Source organism: Sarcophilus harrisii, chromosome 4 (genome assembly GCF_902635505.1).
Source record: "Sarcophilus harrisii chromosome 4, mSarHar1.11, whole genome shotgun sequence".
Classification (NCBI taxonomy): domain Eukaryota; kingdom Metazoa; phylum Chordata; class Mammalia; order Dasyuromorphia; family Dasyuridae; genus Sarcophilus; species Sarcophilus harrisii.
Genome location: NC_045429.1, coordinates 135,153,836 through 135,166,651, shown reverse-complemented (window position 1 = coordinate 135,166,651; position 12,816 = coordinate 135,153,836). Strand labels below are relative to the sequence as shown.

At 35.1% G+C, this 12,816-nt stretch overlaps 1 long non-coding RNA gene across 1 annotated transcript in view; it reads right to left on the bottom strand.

The window, feature by feature from the left end:
* Window positions 1–11,751: 11,751 nt before the first annotated feature.
* Window positions 11,752–12,816, bottom strand: part of LOC105750497 — a 66,672-nt gene continuing 65,607 nt past the window's right edge. The window contains exon 3 of the long non-coding RNA XR_001121074.2: window positions 11,752–12,148. This is a non-coding gene — a long non-coding RNA (uncharacterized LOC105750497). The remainder of the gene's footprint in view (window positions 12,149–12,816) is intronic.

Genomic DNA, 12,816 nt, shown 5'->3' with positions numbered 1-12,816 from the left:
AGCTATACCCAGAAAAAGAACTCTGGGAGATGACTAAAAACCACTACATTGAATTCCCAGTCCCTATATTTATGCACACCTGCATCTTTGATTTCCTTCACAAGCTAATTGTACAATAATTCAGAGTCTGATTCTTTTTGTACAGCAAAATAATGTTGTAGTCATGTATACTTATTGTGTATCTAAGTTATATTTTAATATATTTAACATCTACTGGTCATCCTGCCATTAAGGGAGAGGGGTGGGGGTAAGAGGTGAAAAATTGGAACAAGAGGTTTGGCAATTGTTAATGCTGTAAAGTTACCCATGTATATATATCCTGTAAATTAAAAGGCTATTAAATAAAAAAAAAAAAAAAAAAAAAGGAATTATATGCTTTTTCCATTTCACCAAGTCTACTCTCTAATGAATTTTCTTCAGATAATTTCTGTGTTTCTTTTTCCAAACCCTCTTACAAAGTTCTCATTTCCTTTCCCCATTTTTCTTCTAGCTCTCTTTTAAGATCTTTTAAAATTTCTTCTAGGAGAGTCTTGTGTGATGGGGACCAATTTATATCACCCTTTGGGGCTTCATCTGAAGACAATCTGCTTTTAGTCTCCTCAGAGTTTGAAATCTGTTATTCTCTTTCACCATAAAAACTATCTATGGTCAGAATTCTTTTTGCTTTTTTATTCATTTTTTAAAATTGAGATCTGCTTTTATGGCAAGGGAGATTATACAAGTTTCTTCTACAAGCAGCAGCAGCTGCACTGACTCATTTCCATTACTGGGTGGACTTGGCCAGATTTCATGAAATTCTAGCATTTTGGGATTCACTATTTACCTTTTGTGTTTGTACTGAATGTTTTATAATTTCTCTGCTTGCATCCAGGGTAGAATAGTCAACACTGATGTAGATTCCTCCCTATAAATTCTCCAGCATGCAAAGCTCACATCACTCCAGGACTGTACACTGCCTGCACTGGCTTGTATGCTCAGCATGCTTGCGCTTGACCTGCCTCCCCTCTATACCTGATTGAAACAGACCTTTTCTGGAGATCTTCAAAATTATCATCTGCTGGTAATTTGTTACACTCCCAATGTTTGGGAGTTTTGTCAGTCCAGAACTAATTCAGAGGCTGGATTTGCTAATTAGTCTAAGGATTGTGGGAAGAGGTCAGAAAGAAACATGTCCTCTCCACTATCTTGGCTCCACCCTCAAAATGTTAGCTTTAGCAATAAGAGAACAAAAAGAAATTAAAGGAATAAAAGTATGTATTGAAGAAACCAAATTATCACTTCACAGATGGTATGATGGTATACTTATAGAATCCTACAAAATCAACTAAAAAACTACTAGAAATAATTAACAACTTAAGCAAAGTTGCAGAATACAAAATAAATATATATAAATCATCAGCATTTCTATATGTTACCAACAAAGTACAGCAGCAAGATATACAAAGAGAAATTCCATTTAAAAATAACAGTAGAGAATATAAAATATTTGCAAGTCTACCTGCCAAGACAAAATTCAGAAACTATATGAACACAATTACAAAACACTTTCTACAGAAATAAAGTCAGATCTAAACAATTGGAATGTCAAGTGTTCATGGGTAGACCAAGCTAATGTAATAAAAATGACATTTCCACATAAATTAATCTGCTTATTCAGTGCCATACCAATCAAATGCCCAAGAAACTACTATACAAAGATAAGGTCAAAATGGATGCATGATTTAAACATAAAGCCATAAGTAAATTAGAAGAGCAAGAAATGGTCTAACTTTTATATGTATAAGGAAGAGAAAAATTCATTGCCAAATAGAGAGAGATCAGAAATATAAAATGCACAATTTTGATTATTTTAAAATTTAAAAGCTTAGACAAAACCAATGCAACCAAAATTAGAAAGAAATCTGGGAAATAGTCTTTACAGCAAATGTCTCTGAAAAAGGCCTCATTTGTCAAATATATAAAGAATTAAGTCAAATTAATAAAAATGTAAGCTATTCTGCAATTGGTAAATGGTCAAAGCATATGAATAGGCAGTTTTCAGATGAAAAAATCAAAGTAATCCATAGGCATATGAAGAAGTTCTCTAAATCATTGTTGATTAGAGAAATGTAAATTAAAACAACTCTGAGATACTACTTTATACCTATCAGATTGACTAATATGACAAAAAATTGATAAATGTTGGAGAGAATGTGAGAAAAGTGGGACACTAATGCATTTTGGTGGAGTTGTGAACCAATCCAACCATTCTGTAGAATAATTTGAAATTACATCCAAAGAGGGACCAAACTATGCATATCCTTTGATCCACAATACCACTATTAGTTCTGAATCCCAGAGATCATAAAAAGCGGGAAAGGACCTACATGTGCAAAAATATTTATAGTTGCTCTTTTTATGAGCAAAGAATTGGAAATCAAGGGGATGCCATCATTTGGGGAATGGTTGAACAAGTTGTGGTATATGAATATAATGAAATACTATTATATAATAAGAAATGATGGACAAACAGATTTCAGAAAAAATGGAAAGACTTTTATGAATTGATGCAAAGTGAAATGAGCAGAACCAAGAAAAACATCATATACAGTATCAGTAACATTGTATGATGATAAACTATTAATGACTCAGTTCTTCTTAGCAATACTATAATTCAAGCCAAGTACAAAGAACTCGTGAAGAAAAATACCATCGATGTCCAGATAAGGAACCAATGAGCTCTGAATACAGGTCAAGCATATTTTTTCCATTTACTTTATTCTTGTTCATAGTTGTCTTTTTTCCCCTTCAGATCTGTTTCTTCTTTCGCAACTGTGACTAATATGGAAATATGCTTTACATGATAACACATGTATAACCTTTATCAAATTGCTTATCATTTTCAGATGAGGGAGGGGAAGAAGAAAGGGACAAAAATTTGGAACTCAAAATCTTGTTTAAATAAATGCTAAAAATTGTCTTGACATATAATTGGGGAAAAATTACTCTTTAAAAAATGTTTGCAAAATTTCTCCTGTTTTGAAATTCATATTAGCAAATCAGACCACTCTACTCCTTGACTATCCTTGAAATAACGTATCTTTTTTCTTAATTTTAGCATCAAGATCATTATCATCCTTTCAACCTCATCTCCCTTCTTAGCAATTTCAGCATACAGTAAATGTGTGTTGGATCCATCTCCAATAATCTGATAGTTAAATTTTCAGTGGGAGCTTTTATCCTTGGAAATCAGTAAACATTCAAAATCACAGTTTAGGTTATTGTTTTATTGATTTTTCTAGACTTAAAAAACTGATAGGGAAATGCCAATGGTGCAGATTAAACTTAAAAGTGTGCCATGACTACATTTTACCCAGAGAGCTAGTTATTAAACATTTAACAGAATGCCACTACATACATCTCAGTGACTTTTTCACTAGTAATTAAATCCTTAAAATTACTTTCACTTTCATTGCACTTCAGCAATCTTCAAACAAGGCTAAACTCAACTCTCACTAGATTTCACCATTTCTCAATGTTACTATACTTTTCCTGTTAAACTCCTCACTCTTAATATGATTTCTCTCAGTAGTTGCCTCCATTTCCTTTATTCCTGAACCTGTTTTTATCAGGACCTATTTTCTTCACCCTTTATTCTTTTTTAAAATAAATTTTATTGATCTTTTGTTTTTATATAATCTAAATTTTCCCCATATCCTTCCTTTCCCTCAGAGAGAAAATATTTTTAGCAAAGTTTTGTAGAAATAAAGAAAGGAGGGAAGAAAGAGAGAGAAAGAAAGAAAAAGAAAGAAAGAGAGAGAGAAGGAGAGAGAAAGAGAGGAAGGAAAGAAAGAAAGAAGGAAGGAAGGAAGGAAGTCAGCAAAATAAATGAATACATAAAAACAATAACATAAAATATTCCACTTTACACACACACACACACACACACACACACACACACACACACACCCCCCTCAAGGTCACCTGCCTCTCTGTCAAGAAATAAAAGTGAAGAGTGATTTTAAAAAAGTGTTTTCTCATGTCTCTTCTTTGAAAGTTTGTTTTTTGTAACTTTTCTTTCATTCTCTTTTAATAGTATTTTATATGCTCCAATCAAACAGAAAGATAATTTTTAACATTCATTTTCCATAACATTTTGAGTTATCTATTTTCTTCTTCCCAACCTCCCTAAGACACTAAGCGATTCAATGTCTTTATATACATATATATGCATGCAATTATATAAAATATTTTCCATATTAATTGTTATGAAAGAAGAAACAGAACAAAAGGGAAAAAAAGAAAAAAGTGAAAATAATATTTTTATGTTCTAAATAAAGAAAATAGAGAAGCTTGATATCTTCTTAAATTATAATATACAAGACACAAGCATTATCTCATATTAGCCAAACTCAATAATGATTACTCACTTCTGGTCATTTACATGTAAAAACATTTTGCTTGGAAGATTCTAGAAAGCATATTGGGATTGAAGATATTGGGAACATAAGTGGTGTTTCCAACAATGCTGTCAAAGGAAAGGCCTCCAGGGTGGGGAGGAGGTTCAGGTGGAGGAAGATATGAGAAGCAAGCATCTACATAAGAAGTTATCAAAGGGGAAATGTTTCTAAAATTCTTTAGATGTCCTAAGAACATCTAGCTATTGCAAAAACTATAAATGTTTTAAAATTTCATGATAATGTGCCCCCCCCCAGAATTAAATGGATTTGGTTATAATATAGTTCAAATAACTCGTCCCACAATATCCTTTAAGCTCAGGAAAAATATAACAACCTTGTAGTATGGCCCATATATGGCCTGTATTCCAACATTAGTTTTAGAAGGGTGTTCGATTTTATTTTGCTTATGTTATTCTCCCTAACACAAATTCATCCAGTAGTTATTTCTTAGTTTGAACTACCACTTGAGCCATTCCTTAAGGAGTTGAAGGTGTTATCAAGCAGGTCTCCTTATTTCTGAGCCACTGCTTTTTCTACACCATCATGCTGTGCAGAGACAGACATTCAGTAAGCCTATTTGAGTTGCTAATGGTATTTAAAACTGTAGCATTACTGAAGTAACTTAGTAAGTCATTCACTTAAATACCCATTTTCCCCAACATTGAGCATTCAATCATCCCTTCCTATTGCAGAGATAGTATATAGTACACCTTGGTACTTTGCTGAAAGATATATGCATTTTAAAATGCAGTAACTAAGAGAAAGACATCAGATTACTAGTGAATCTGGTAACTTCCAGAGGATCTTCTGCTCTTAAATCTGCATTAGAGCAACCAGATATTTTGTCAAAGAATATATCACTGAAGATATATTGTAGGTAACATTTCTTATATATGCCTTCTTCTTTCTTCTGATACTGACACCACATTAGGGCATATACTCATCACTTCATTTCTGGAATATTGCAGCAGACTTCTGGTTCTCTCCATGATGCAAGGCTCTCTAGTTCATCCTCTATTTAACTAATAAATGATTTTTCCTAAAATAAAGCTTTTTTCCATATCAATTCCTATATAATAACTTCCAATGGCTTCCTATTACTGTCAGGGTCATCCATAATATGTTCTGTTTGGCTTTTAAAGCCCTTCATATCCTGAACCCTTCTTACTTTTCCAGTTTCTTAAACTTTATTCTATTCCATGTATTGACTAGCTTCCTTCTTACTGTGTCCAAAAGAAGGTATTTTCTCTTTATGACTCTAGACATTTTCACTGGCTCTTCCTGTGCCTAGAACTCTCTTATTTTCTCTTTCCAAATTATTCCTGTGTTTTTCTAAGTCTCATCTCAAGGCCTACTTTCTGCCAGAAGTCTTTATGCAAGAGTTCTCATTTTCCTGTTTTGTGCTCATTAAGCTCTTTGAGGGCAGGAATTTCCTTGCCTTTATATTTATATTCTTGGCATAAGACCTGGCATGAAGTAAAGGCTTAATAAATATTTTTGATTTGCTGACTTTATTTCACCTTTTAAAACACTTGTTTTTGCCCTATTAGGAAGTATTTTCCAAGCAAGTATCCTGAATAGCTATCCATAAAATTCACAGACAATTTACAGTAGTTTGTTTTTATTAGTTTGTTTTGAACATCCTCTATAACTCTTTGTAGATAAACAACACAAATTGGAAGAGGAGGTTGGAATAAAAGAGATAAGAAAGAGAAAAGTTGAGACTGAATAAGAGAATTCTTGTTCAGCCAATTCCCCCAAGAAGATCCAATTGTGTTATGACCTATTCTAGCTCCTGTCATTGGCTCAAGATGCTGGTCCATCTCCTATGTGCAAGACAAACTCCTTTTTTCTAGGATGAGCAAAGAACCATGAATGAATATTAACCTTCTTGTCGCACATATAATATGCCTTAGAGTCGATAGATAAACTCGAGAAAATTTAGATTTAAATCAAAAATTCAGGCCATCAACAAACAATTAAATTCTTCTTTTTTGTTTTACCATGAGGTCTATTATGAGTTAATGACTACCTATATGAAAAATCAGTTGTTGCATCCTGGGAAAGTTTTTCAGAATCTAGATAAGGCCAAACAAACAACTCCTTTTCACTATGAGAGATCCAAAGTCAACCACAGAAACTACTTTCTCTTTTTTCACCCTAATGGCCAAATACAATACTTAAAGATCCCAAAATATTTACCTGGGAGGGGAGGTAATAGATTTCATTTTGTTTCCCAACCAATTACAAATAACACATATCAGAGATTGGACCTTAATGAAACAAAGAGGAAAAGCTAGGAAGCCATCTTGGAGCTACTATAACCTTCCTTTCCCATCAGTCACTCTTCTAAAACATACACACACCATTTGATAATTTGCTTCATCTTCTGTCTGCAGCATTTGTGAGACCTCAGTTAGCTATAAATAAAATCCTTCAACAAATCTCATTTTGGTATGTTTTGTATGTGGATCCTTTCCTTTTTCCTTTCTTAGGATGGACACTGATTTACTACAAAATCACTCACTAGGAGGAACATTTACTGCTGAATATAAGAATTTTAAAGGGTAAGAGAACAAGAAATTCTTCTTTTCTTTAAAAAAAAATACAAACTCAGAGAAGTAGTGCAAAATCACCAACAAAATTTGATATTCAGAAAAATAAAGGAAGTGCAATGGGGCAGGTTCTGAACTTGCATCAGGGCACAGACATATGATCACCTAATCACTAGTTGTTTCATCTGCCTAAGGCCAAATGTGTATAAGAGGGAAGATCTGCTAACCAATCTACTCAAACACATAACAGAATTAACAGAGATACTAAAGCTAGTATCCAGAAGATTCTTCAGTTTTCTCTTTTGCTATCTCTTTGTCTCTGCCTCAGCTTTCCATCTCTTCCTGCCTCTTTCTATCCATCTGTTTCTGTCTCTCACTCTCTGTTTTTGTTTGTGTGTCTCTCTGTATCTCTGTTTCTCTCTGTGTGCCTTTTTGTATGTATGTCTCTCTCTCCTTTTTCTGCCTCTCTTCGTCTCTCTGTGTGTCTTGCTTCCTCTATCTTTCTGTTTCTCTCTGTCTCTGTCTTTCTGTTTCTGCCTCTTTCTCTCTCTCTTTCTGTTTCTCAGTCTCTGTCTCTGTCTTTGTCTCTGTCTCTCTCTGTGTGCCTCTTTCTCTCTGTGTCTCTGTGTCTCTGTGTGTCTCTGTGTCTCTGTGTGTCTCTGTGTCTCTGTGTGTCTCTGTCTCTCTGTCTTTCTGTCTCTGTTTCTGTGTCTCTGTGTTTCCTTCCCTCCCTCCCACTTTTCTCTCTCTCTCTCTCTCTCTCTCTCTCTCTCTCTCTCTCTCTCTCTCTCTCTCTCTCCCCTATCCCATAGTACCTACTCAGAGACACAATCCCATGGCTGATCATTTCCCCTCTGGTTTGGCTTATCCCCACTCAGTCAGCATTGTGGCCCCCAGCAATTTGCCATACTAGTGCCAGATACTTGATTTGCTTTAAGTTCACTACAACTCAGAATTCCCAAACTCAAAATTCACCAGACTCCATAGCAAGCATTACAGACATGCACCAAACACATAGCAGGATTCCCATTTTAAAGAAAATTCCTATTAGTCAGGACTGATTACAACACAAATCCTTCTGAAGCCAATTGACTATAGGGGGAAAAAAAAGATGAACTCCTTCTGTCTTATGTGCCCTGCTTTGGCTGAAGTAACTCTGGCCCTGTCAGGTTAGCTCTTTGATAAATTAAACTTAAAAGAAGGAAGAATGAAATCTAATACTGCAAGGTCTTTTGTTCTCTACCTGTCTCTTCCTGTCATAGAAGATTGGTAGCCTTGAAGTATTCACATGTTTGTCAAAATCCTTGTAGTATTGCTTGAGTAATTGCTTTCAAATAAGCTTATGTTGAAAAACACTGGGAGAGGGACAGAATAGAATGCACTGGAGTCTTTACCAGACCATACAGTGAATGTCTGCTAAAATATATGAGAAATATACAGTAACCAAAGACCTAAAATAGGAATGGGGGAAAGTGTGGTACAGGTGAGGGTAGGGATGGGAGAAATCAAATACAATGTACTTAAGAGAAAAGAAGTAGTACAAGGATAGAGAAATAACTATGATTCCCAATTTAAAGCAATAAGTAAACTTTCATTATAAAGTAAGATAAATGTTATAAAGAGAAAAGATGAAAGAAACAAAGGAAAACTTAAAGAACTGCTATATATTTAGAAACTATTAATATTATTAATGAAATGTTAATGACATTCTGAAAATGTTTATTGCTTCACTTATGAAATAAAATAGTTTTTTTTTACTAAAGCAGACAATAAGGCCTTTTAAAACTTAGATTATGCTTTCTTGTTTGTTTTGTCATTGAATTTTCTATCAGATTCATGAATGATATGGACAAAGAAATTGTAATGTTCGGGCTAACTTTCTGGAGGTCCTTCAGACAGGCTTTGGTCTCAGCAGGATAGACAGCATGAGAATGGTCAAGAATAGAGTATAGATTCTTCATTCTGGCCTGGTCTTGATCTTAGTGCAGGAGGCATGAGAGCCACCAGGAGGCTGGTCAAAGATAGAATGTCTCTCTTCCAGTCCTTCTTAGCCCTTATACACCTTATTGTCATTACATCATTACAGCATACTGATTATATGTGAACTTAGAAAACCATTACATCACCATACTAAGTACTAAGTAACTAAGTATATATATATATATATATATATATATATATATATATACTAGAGAACCATTATCTCATTAATCCACTGAGTTAACACCTTGTTGTAAGTATCCTTGTTTCAAGTATACTTCTCCAGAGTTCTAGCTCTCTACAAGAAATGATCACTAAAAGGCCACTATACTGATTATGAATCTCTACATGCTTGGCTGGATTGGTCTCCGAAAGTAGATGTGCTTGAGGATAATCCAAAGAGCAACAGAAAAATGTCTGAGCAAGTTACAATGAAATACAAATAAAGAATAAGCTGGAGGAAACATAATGTAAAGAATGTCACCAGAGAAATATATGACTGGAGGGGGAAAAAAAGATGCACTCTTCAAGTTAGCAAAAAAAGAAGGGATAATTAATGTATAACCCACACACTCCATTAATATCTATAAAAGTCAAGGAAAGCCTCCATTTTCTTGGATGGGGGCCAATGTGGTAGATTCATGGGAGGTCACTTATCATATCACTTATCACCAAGACCAGCTAAGAGAAGTCTAGTCTGTTCCTAATACATGACAGCTGCTCACACGTATGTGGTTCATGGACCACTTTACACATATTATAGCTTTGTTCTTCACAACAACCTTGTAAGATAAGTGCTATTATTGTCATCATTTCCATTTGTAAGATTAGGAAACTGAGGCTCAAAGAAGTTAAATGAATTGTCCAGGCTCAAGGAGATGGGATTCAAACTTAGGTCCTCCTGTACTCAGTCCATAACTTAGGCCACTGTGTCATACTGACTCTAATAAGATATATAATGGCCTTGGGATCAGATAACTTGTCTTGATTCATGTCACCACAAGATTAATATTTGCAAGGTACCTTAAGGATCATATTCATGTTCTCATTTTATAAGTGAGACACATAGAGAGAAACTATTCCATCCAAGGACTCATAGATAGTAAGCCACAAAGCAAGGATTAGAACCCAGATCTTCTGATTCCAAATCTAGTACACTTTCTTGTTCCATTGAAATGCTGCCATTTATTAATTGTGGCTTTCTTGACAAGTCAGTCACTTAAACATTCCCAGTGCCTAATTTCCTCAGGTGTAAAATAGGAGTATTAATGCTTCATCTACCTAACAGGATGGCCAGTAAGGTTAATGGTATCCTGAGTAGAGAACGGCTCAATAGATTGGGGGAGTAGAATAATGGAGGAAGGAAAAAAAATGAAAGGAGAGAGGAAGAAACATACTTGTTGCTGTTAAGTTGTAAATAATTTTTTGTTACCTCATTTGGGGTTTTATTGGCAGAGATACTGGATTGGTTTGCCATTTCCTTTTCCAGTTCATTTGACAGATGAGGAAACTGAGGCAAACAAGTTTAAATGACTTGTCTTGGATCACAGAGCTAGTAAGTGTTTAAGACTGAATTTAAACTCAGGTTTTCATGACTCCAAGTCCATTGCTCTATCCATTGTACCACCTAGTTGCCTCAGATCATAGGTCCTACCAAAATGCATTTATCAAACATTTACTATGGCATAAAAATACAAGAAAAAAATAAATAATCTGTGCCCTCAAGTTTACATTCTAATGGGTAAACTAGACATTAAAAGGGAGCTGAAAAGAGGACTGGGGAGGTATGCTACTGGGGAGGTATGCTGGAGGTGTGGTGGGAAAATCCACAGAATGAAGGATGGAGATTTGGGGCAGAACTCACCAATGGGAGAAGCAGCTGAGACATAATGGTGAAGGCCCAAGAATGAATGATATGGAAGATCAAACATGAGATGTGTAAGACACTTTGAAATCATTAAAGTACTCTAAACCTATAAAGGAGTTTGAGTAGGCAGCAATTGCTCAATTCATTCTAAAATTGAGCCCTTTTCACTGAAGCTTCTGATTGGTGGGACTCTTTGCTCACTAGGAATAAGCAGAGACTTTTGCTGCTGGACCCCCAGGCATTTTCAGTTGATGATTTGTTGATTCTAATATATGTCAATCATTGTTGCTCCTGTTTTGTGTATTTTCATTCATTATTATTCTTAGGTACTTGTGCCTGGGGGTAATTTGGTCACAAGGGGAACAATGTTATAAAGGGAATCAAGGAATGCCATGAAGCCTCCTCTTTTCAGATGCTCTTAAGTTCTTTTTTAAATATGATGTGAGGGTCTGCAAAACTCAGGCTATTTTCCAAGGCTGAGTGAATGCTGATAACAGCTTTATCCAATTTATAAGGCAATAGAAGGAAATAATCAAGTGTGATGGAATTGGATAAATATTCTTGCAATAGAACAATTATATAACATAATATAATTACAGAGCAGCAATCCAGGATCCTGGCAGTACCAGGGCTTTTTCTTTTATAAATCAATAATAATCTAGAATTATGATGCTTGTGGGCCTCAGAAGTAACTAAAAAACTGAACTACTAGAATAAAATCTTATATAAGATATGAATGGGTAGAGTTAGAGCGTGCATATTTATCTATGAGGCAAGAGGCAATCTTGGGATACAGTGTACCCCAAGATGTCTAATCAAACTCTAAATACCCATGATGTCTGCTTCAGCCACCTTCATGGCCATTGGAACAAATTGTTCCAATCTACCCTAGATGATAGGGATGGTAGGATAGGATGAGCTTCTTGGAGGCACAGCTGAGAGTTCAGTGACAGATGGACACCAAAGATGGATGAGCAGCTCTGCAAAGAGTTTGACAAAACCTCTTACCAGAGGTCCTAGTCCTCCCTGAACACTCCATATATAAGTAATCCTTTATAAAAATAATGTAGTCCAGGGATAGAGTCTTGGATTTTAATTCTTTGAGAACAGGAACTATTTTTTTATTCTTTTCTTTTGGAAGGCATATCCTTGGCACATAGGATAGTCTAGCACATAGTAAGCATTTAATAAATGATAGTTGACTTGAAGAAGGCCTAGGTTCAAGTCTTCTGATTCTTCATTCCTGTGACCATGTCATTTAGTTTCCTCTCTTGTCTTCTTTTTATTGTCAATCTTCATTTTCTCATCTGCAATTTGAGAAAAACAAGAATAATAATATGGAATAAAAAGTTTGGAAACCACTGCTGTGGGCAACTTGCTATAATTATAATTTGCATAATAAATGTCAATTTCTGTTGCTAGAGGAAATTCCCTCATTGCAAATTCCTTATATCAATGAAATCACCAGTCCAATCCAAAACATAATGAATAGACACATATTATAACTATATTTGAAGTTTTTTGGCCTAAGTGTTTGAGGCTTATTTGGTTTGTTTGGTTTTTTGGTAGTTTGTGTTGTTCTTGATCACAATTTTACCTGTGCTGTCTTTGGTTCCTGTACATCTATTAAATTGGATGCAGGTGCCAATGAAAGATATAAAAAAATTCATTAATAATTTTAAAGGAATATCTTTTAGAACCTTCTTAAAATATGAACACAAGGGAACAGCTTTGAGTCCCTAGTGAATTGACAGAGTGCATGGGATGTTCTGGGAGACGTAGCACCTAGCAAGTGAGAGCTTGCCAAGCCCTTTCCAGGGCTGCTCATCCACTTTTGGTGTACACCAGTTGCCCAACACTCAACTGTGGTTCCAATCTATGCCATGCATTGCAATCATACTATTTTAAAAAAGAAAAATGTGAGGAAGGAAGGAGGGAAGGAAGGAAGGAAGGAAGGAAGGAAGTGGAAGGGAAG